The sequence below is a fragment of the Corvus moneduloides genome, chromosome 16 (genome assembly GCF_009650955.1).
Source record: "Corvus moneduloides isolate bCorMon1 chromosome 16, bCorMon1.pri, whole genome shotgun sequence".
NCBI classification, from domain to species: domain Eukaryota; kingdom Metazoa; phylum Chordata; class Aves; order Passeriformes; family Corvidae; genus Corvus; species Corvus moneduloides.
In genome coordinates, this window is record NC_045491.1 from 5,397,790 (window position 1) to 5,406,293 (window position 8,504).

The 8,504-nt window shown below is 51.4% G+C and overlaps 1 long non-coding RNA gene across 3 annotated transcripts in view; it reads left to right on the top strand.

Moving 5' to 3' along the window:
• Positions 1 to 3,687, top strand: part of LOC116452176 — a 66,190-nt gene extending 62,503 nt beyond the window's left edge. For 2 of the 3 annotated variants that reach the window (XR_004243425.1, XR_004243423.1), the window contains exon 4: positions 3,421 to 3,687. This is a non-coding gene — a long non-coding RNA (uncharacterized LOC116452176). The other variant, XR_004243424.1, reaches the window with a different exon arrangement.
• Positions 3,688 to 8,504: the final 4,817 nt, after the last annotated feature.

Consider the following 8,504-nt stretch of genomic DNA (forward strand, 5'->3'; position numbering starts at 1 on the left):
CTGGAGAGGTCTGGGGCCAGACCAGCTCCCCAGGCTGTGGACACAAGGCCAGACCAGCTCCACAGGCTGTGGACACAGGGCCAGACCCACTCGAGGAGCTGCAGTGGCTTCTGCCAGTGGCAGCTGCTGGCATGGCACCCTGGCAGTTGTCTGGCCCCTGGAGAGCTGCTGCTCTGGCACCTGCTACCCACAAGTGTCCTGCCACCAGCAGGTCTGCAAGGGGCTGATGAGCTTCTCAGCACTGGGGATGCTGGCCCAGTTGCCTACCTCCATGGGATGTTCTCCCTTCTGGGGCAAGGTATGGCTGCTGCAGGGTGGTGAGAACCCCCAGTGCCATCAGTGAGAGCATCCCCAGCCCCTACCAGTGCATGGGATAAAACAGCAGCTTTGGTTTAGCTGCCTCTGTGCATGGAATGCTAAATGAGATCACGCCTGGCCCAGCTGGGAGTCTGGACTAGGGTATGAAAATCTAGCAAGAAGATTAAAAGGTGTCCCCAGGCAGAAGAGGGTATTTATTCCTTTCTTTGTGGCTGAGATGTGCATGGCGTGGGAGTCATGGGGACAGTGACCTCCCCGGAGCAGCTGCACGTGGGCAGCGCCGTGTCCCCACGGGGACTGATCTTGGGGACAAGGCCCTGACTGGAAAAGCTCCTTCTGAGATATGGGTGGACACATCCGATCTCCCCTCCTGCACCAGGAAAGGGCTCCCTGCCCTGGATCTTCACTGCCAGCCCTGCAGCTCCTCCGCAAAGGGAAAATCCCTAATTTTCCTCTTCTTTTACAAGAGAGAAAGCTGAAAGAGATGGTCAGGTGGTTCTCGCTTCTTCTGGAATATGCAGGGCCTGGAGACATGCTCTGAAGTTACTGTTCCTCAGTTACAGCTCAAAAGATCTGAGCAAGTGATGCAGCCTCCTTGGCCATTCACAAAGTCTCATCATCGTGTGGGTGGAGAGTGATGATTCTAGCTGCCATTGAAATCCACAGGTATTTCCAGTATGGAAACAGGAACATCCACAGGGATATGGACAGGAGATCCCAACTGGGGTGGGCCAGCAGCTTCTCCAAGTCAGGCTCTGCCAGGGCTGTGAAATCATCAAGCACTTGCAAGAACTGAGTACTGAAAACAACCCCTGAAAAAAAGTCCATGATAATGATTGAGTTATATTTAAGTCTCCTTCATACTAAGTAAATGCAAGTAGTTTACTCAGAAAATATTTCCCACTAAGATCATTTCTACATAAAATGCTAACAGATTGAGATTATGACTCTAATGATTATTTTTATTACTGGTTTACATTTAAATGGCATATATTTCCCCCTACTGTTCTCTCTTTGGGTTAAATCAATAAAACCTATTAAGAAGATTCTTCTTCCTCTAAGATTCCTCCCTCTCTTCTTTCTTTCTCATCTCCACTGGTGCCCTTTTTATCCACCCACCACCAGAGATTTTTCAGAGCTGCCTCCACGATGTTGGTGCCAAGGATTTGAACATCCCCTTTGACAGAGTGGAGTGAATCCGATCTTTGCTGAGATGAGGGACTACAGAGGAACTCCAGCGCTGTTCCCTTTCCTCATCTTGGGCTGTATTGCAAGGAGATGAAGTTGGAGCCTCTTCCCTCCTGTTTTAACATAGAAGATGTAGCTGTCTGTACTCCTGTACCTTCTCAGCTATGGATGCTCTTGTGCTCCTTCAAACAGAGGCTGTGGCTCACCAAGGAGGTGCTGGATTTCTGTTTGGAGAGGAATTATCCTGGTATATACACAGCGAAAACCATTAAGATGCTGACCTTTAAATTGGGCTTCTTCCTGCTCGTGTAGGGAGGAGGTGGGTTGAGTGCCCAAATCTTATTCCTTTTAATGGCAAATCCCTCACAGAGAGGCTTTGAAATGCTCGGCATTAATGCAATTTGCCTCCCTCTGCTGCAGCTTGGCTTTGCTGTGCAGAAGATGTCTCTGCTTCCCTCTCACAGTGACAGGCCCTATAGATTTGCTCCCTAACTGCTGTGCCCAGGTACCACTGTGTATGGATCTGTGAGTTGAGGGCAGTGCTAACGCAGGGATCTCCATGCTCCTTAATCAGTATCACTGACCTTTCTTTCCTGCATTACTCTCAGCATCACTTTTTTTCCCCCACCAGCTTAATTTGCATCGGTCTCATGTTATCTATGTTTTTGCTTTGTCCCTGTTATCCCATTACCCTGGATAATCAAAGTTGGCTGTAATGGAAACAGCAGAAACAATTTGCTTACCCTTCTATTACAAGATATTCCCTCTACTAAGTCTGAGAATACCTGCAGTTCTGTGGTAATGCTAATTAACTGTGCATACATATAGAAAGTAAAGCAAACGGCACCAGGATCCTTTGGGATGGTAGGGATTAAAGAAAGATGAGTTATTATTCTCCTCTTTCTCTGTGCTTCACTGTCCCTACCGTCAATGGAAATTGCTTTGCACTTATAGAATAAAATGTAATACATGGTGGGGGAGTCACTGACTCTGCAGAGAGATGGAGGTGGAAGGAGCAGAGTTCTCTGCTAATAAACCCACTACAGAAGTAGTGATCCTCCCTGATGTCTCGCTTCTTGTCTGTTCCCAGAGTGGGACGGGGTCTTTTCCCCATGCAGGTCCCCCTGCCTTGGAGCTCAGTGCTGACTCCTCAGTGCCACAGCTATCCCCCAGAGCAGAGCTTCAGCAAGATATGTGTGGAAAACCTCCTGCCCAGCCTCAAGGATTGGTTGGAATAGTGTCTGTAAATGAATGCCCGTGGCAGTGCAGGGTACCTGGAAGTGGCTGTTGTGTCCATCAGGATGCTCACGTGTCCTTCACTCATCTTGGGTAGCTGAGGCAGCAGCAGCTTCAGAGCAGGTGAAAGGCCTGGGGAGAATAAGAAAGATGGTAATGAGAAAAGAAAGATCTTTGGGAGAGGGGAGACTGTCCCAGCCATCCCTCTTCATTTTGCACTACATAGTGCCTCGGGTTCTGCCCACCCCTGAAGGTACGTGGGGCAATCTCCCACCATTAGTGTGCAGCATCCTCTGAAAGTCTCACATGAGGCTCTCTCCTGTGTGTCAGCTAAACCAAGAGTGACTGACACAGCCAGGCATGCGTGGAGGACTGCCGAGCTCTCCATGCAGGAGAAATCCCACTCAAGTCCACCCACCAGATGCTCACTGAGTTCCCCAGCTCCTCTGCCAGCAGCATGGACAGACCACCTCACTGCACCCCCGTGGAGCATCTCGGACTGGCCCTGACTCACTGTGCCCCTGAGTATGGACTCTGTGCTCTGGGAGGATGGTTAGACAGCCCTAGCACTACCCTGCCCCTGAAATTGTGAGGGAGATGTTGTTTGTGCTCTGATAACCACAGAACCTTTGATGCAATACTCATGTTTGGGATTTTACCACATCTCTCATCCTCCAGGTCTGTCAAGGAGCTTTACGCAGCCGTGGCTCAGAGAGAGGCATCAGTGGAGAGAGTCTGTAGATGCAGCCAGCAGCTGTCATGTGGAGGGCATTAATAATGTATATGCAGGTATATATGCATGACCCACGAGCTCAGGACCTTCCCTCCCTGAATGGTACCAACTCCTTTAAAAGATCCCTGCACCATGCCCTGGCCATGCCAGAGGGCTGGATCCATTTACCTGGATCCGAGGTAAATGGGCAATAAAAGGGCTCATAGGGGTGAGGGCTTGGTGCTGCATGTCTCTCCTTTTCCACTTGGAGCAATGAAATAACTCCTTCCTTGTCATTGAAACCTTCAGTGCTTGCTGCTCACCATCACCCTGTGTGGGGTTTTAGGACTGTGGGTACCACAGTGCCTTGCTCTGCTCACAAACCTGATGCTAATTAAGATGCTTTGAAACTGCCCCTATGGAATTCATCATTTAAAGCAACCCAGGTGCAGGTTGTTGGTACTAAGGGCTTTTAAAGTGCCTGGGTGAGGCCAAAGGGATTTTCAGGAGCAGCCAGGGCCCAACCAACTGCATACCAACGGCCTGAACAGAGCTGTGCTGTGCCTTGCAGATGCATTATCCCAGCTGAGAGCTCAGTCCTGAAACACTTGGACCTCAGCAGAAGTGAGGAGACTCAGATTAGAGTGCTGGCTGAAGTCAGTCCCAAAATCCAGCCCAGCCATCTAAGACATTTTGGTTCTGATCAGGCAGCACAAGCTCTAATTGTAAGGATGGGTTTAAAAATGAAAATATGAGTTTGACTTGTAGGAAGGGATGCTTGGGACTGGAGATGGAACCATGTGTCACTATGATCAGCTGGGAATTTCTTGTTGATTTTACATAGCTGAGTCAAAGGTAAACTTCCTATTAACTTCCCTGAGAGAGTCTATAATGATTTGACCCTTAAAGATTTGCAGTTACCAACTCCAGCACAGCTGCGCTGGTGGAGTTCAAGAACCACACTGAAACAGCCAGCAGCTTTCAACAGCAACTGCACTCAGCACTGTCCTGTCTCCTCAACTCCTGACATCATTTGGGGAAAAAAAAAAAGGCAAAGGTTGAATTCACGCATTTTGTTTCTCTGCAGTTCAAAGGATAGAAGGGCCTGGTTTTTAATTGGCAGCAAGTTCCCCCAGCTGGTACACAGGGCAGTCCTGAGACTGACACCCAGCCAGGCAGGAGGAGCAGCAGCCGAGGGGGGGAGGCTGTTTGAAGTCCTGGGTGCCTGCCACCCATCTGCAGGGACTCAGAAGTCTCCTTGCTAGATCTGGGGGAAGAGGAGCGCTGCTTCATTTCTGATCATTAATGCATTGGTCTCTTTTCTGTGTTCTTCCCACTGATCTTCTCTGTGCACAGTTCCAGGGAGAGCCACATGTTGAGTGGTTTGTGCTGGAGATCACAGCGTGGAGATAACGAAGCTGTTTTCTTACCCTTCGTGTTTCCTCACAGCGCGGCTCAACCCAGTCCCATCTCTGTGCCCAGCCCCAGGGCTGCAGGAGGCAGATGCCCTGCAAGAGTGGGCTGCATGTCCCTACAGAGAGAAGCAGGAGCATCTCAGGCTGTGCACACCCTCACCTTAACCCCAGCACCTTGGCCAAGTGGAATTCAGCAGTGCTGACATGCAGAGTCTGTGGAGTGCAGGAGCTGCTGGGATGGAGGGGGTGTCAGCCAGGAATGGAGAGGTTGGCTTTGTTAGGGAAGCCCTGGGGTGTCAGTGAGAGTCACAGCCCCTCTGACAAAGGTCACAGGGTGTCTGTGGCACTGTGCAGTGATACGGGGAGCGCTGCTGGGGTGGGGAGCAGAGTGACCTGCTTCAATAGGCACTGTCATCTTCCAGCCCGGTGGGACTTGAGAATCCCTTCTTGACTGAGATCTAACCAGAGCATCTCTCCAGGCTTCTTTCTCCTCTGCCCAGGAGTAGGAAGGCTCTGTGGCTCCTACAGGCTCTCTGAGCAGTGCAGCTCCCATTGAGGATATCCTTAATGCTTAGAATCGGTCCCACCTGCTTCTCTCTGCAGGTTCAGCATAACTCCCAGCTTTCTGGCTGCCTGCTTTTCTTGACCTCACCTCTCCTTGCTGATCTGGCTCATGGCTTTGCATCCTGCAGACTTCCTCACCCCTCTGTCTTTTCTGCTCATTTGTGATTTGACCTCAGGAAAGCACCGTTACAGGTGCCCTCTGCTCTGTGCTCATTGTGCTCCATGCCCATACCTGCTTTGCCCCAGGTGCCTTTATCATTTCCACCAGCACGGTCTCAGTAAATCATGTGCAAGACAAAAACCTCAGCAAAGCGTTGTCACTCCAGCTGGCCCATGCCAAGTTGGAGCTGTCAGTCCCAAAAGCTCAGTGGGGTGGATATACTTATTGCTAGAAAGCTTTATATTTACTATGGCCTTTCTGACATTACAGTAAATGCATTTCAGAGCCCAAGAAGTATAAAAATAAACTGCAAGAAAATCAAGACAGCTAATTAGCCAAAGGTTACTGCTGGGCTCTCTGACTGTCAGCCCTTTTGAAGTTCTCCTTTACACAGGCAGATGTGTGTGCAGTGCTGCTGCTCCTTTGAATAAATGTCTTGGTTTCCAGAGTGGCTTCATATCTGGATGTGACTGAACACATGTGAGGCCTGTCACAGCGAGCCTGGGCAGGATAATCAACATCCTTTAACCCTGCACTTCTCCAGTTCTGAAGAGCACCTCATCTTATGGAGTGGCTGATCAGTGCTGCGCTGCCTCCCAGCCCCTCATGAGCAGGGGTGATCTGGGAGGTGAGGAGGGGCCAGAGTGCTGCCTGACTGCACAGACACCCCTCTGTCTGGGAGATGTTCCTTCCCCTCTGTGTCCCTGCCCTCTGCACTGTGGTCACAGACTGCTGAGGGTTGCACTGCTCATCCAGGGTTTGGATGGTGCCATTGGGGTGCAGCTCTGTGGGGATGAGGAGCCTGGGGAGTGCTGGAGCAGATGCCCCAGCATATGATGGTCTCACCCCATGTGTCCATCATTCCTCAGTATCCAATATTTTCCTGAGGATGTGCATCTTGTGTGGAGCTGCAGGTACACCAGATGGTACAAGAGGAAGGGGAGTGGGGGTCCTGGCTGAGCTCAGAGCTGAGGGAGGGGTGTGATTGCCGGGCCAGAGGAGAGAGGCTGAGATGGTCGTGACAGTGGCCCTGGTGGACTTGGATACTGGGTCCAGAGGAGCGTTTTGTTCATATTTGGGCAGGAGAGCCCTGGGGCAGTGAAGGACCCCTTGGACTTTGAACCATGTCCCTTCAGCCCAGACATCCCCTGGCCACAAGCTGTGTGAGCTTTCTCTCCCTGTGCTCTGAACTGCTCCACACAGGGATCACTGACAGTTTGGGCACAGTGACCTTATAGGAACCATCTTACAAGCATCATCCACGCTGTCCTCTCCCTCTTCCTCCCAGGTTTTCCTCCTTCCTTTGTTCTGCTTTCTTTGGGCCCCATTTCCCCTTGGAAAACCCTTTTTGCAGCTCCCTCTTCCCTCTCTGCCAGTTTGTGTTGTCTCCTCCTGCTGCCTCGCTCCTGCTCGCAGCTCGTGCTGGGTGTCATGTGTTTGCTCAGCATCGCTCCTCCTGGAACGTTAATTTGCTGCTCATTTCCTTACAGACTTTACACCACGAGTTGGGGCTTTGTGTGCATGTGTGTGTGTGATTCAATTAAGGAAAACACAATAAAATCAGGGAAAACAGAGGGAGACACAGACAGATAGCAATTCCCTGCTCTCTGAGGGCTAAGCTTGTCTGCCTGTGAGCTCGGCCCCAGCATGGCTTTCTGATGTTGCCACATGGATTTGCTTGTAGCAGCTCTCTGGATCTCATGCTCGGGGTTTCCATCCCTCTGCCGGGACCCTGGGACAGCAGCTGCTTCTGCTGTGCTGTCAGGAGCTAGGGCTGCTCCATCACATGAGGTGAACCTTGAAGGAGCCGACTGTTCATTTTAAATAAGCCCTGAAATGCTGAGGCATCTCCAAATACTCAGCCTCCTCCATCCCTCCTTTCTCTCTCTACAGCTCAGTCCTGGCAGCCCTCAAGATCCACCAAGCCAGCAAATTCCCTACCCCCCATCCTGCCCTACCCCTCTGGGGTGGCAGATTCCCCCTATGCTAGGACCAGGCTTTCTCCCACATCACACCTTTCCTTTGCAGTGCAACCTGGAAAGTAGCAGCTGTGCTGTGCAGGGCTTTGCCCCTGGTGAGCTTCCCTTCCACGGCTTGCTCCGTGCCCCTCTCTGTCCTGCCTTCCCCTCACTCACCTCCTTCCTGCCTTTTCTTCCCCCTTTTCCCCTCTAATCCGTTCATACTGTGAACTTATGCTTTCTTAGCATCCTTTGCTCCCAGCCTTCTCCCTGGCAGGTTTCTCGCCTCTCCACGTGTGTGTGGCTGTGGGTGTCTCTCTCTCTCCTGGAGAGCCTGTTCCTGCTCACCTGGCCCTGGCTGGCTCCCTGGCTCTGCAAATTTATTCTGTGAATTCAGCCTCTTCCCCCGGGTGAGCTGCTGGGCTGCAAATCTGATGCCTAAAGTGGGTCAGTGCAAGTGGAAGGAGGTGGTCCCGGGAAGGGCAGAGGGAGAGCAGACATGAGAGGCAGCCCCTGACAGATTAGAGGGCGGGTGGGAGAGGAGCAGATGCTCTTAAAAAGTGAAGATTTCAAGGGTTTTTAAAATGCACATAAAATGTGATTAACTAAATCCTGGCACTCAATACCCTCTCCTTAGGAAAAAGTGGTGACAGCAGAAGTGACCCCCCCCTTTCCCAATAGCAGCCCCCAGCACACAGAGCCCTCCTGGGGATGTGAAAGGTCTCACTGTGCCATCCCCCCTGGGTTTAACACCCCTCTGAAGTCCTGGGAGGGGCCTTGTGCTGCTGAAAGGGAAACATCCCAAGGAGGTCATCCCTGATCAATGCATTAGGGCTTGTGCCTCCTGCCCAGACACCCAGCAGCCACCTCAGGGTGGGCTCGGGAAACACTGCAGAGAGATGCTCCATGCTTTGAGCCTCTGCCCTCTGTCCTTTCCATGTAACCTCAGAGCT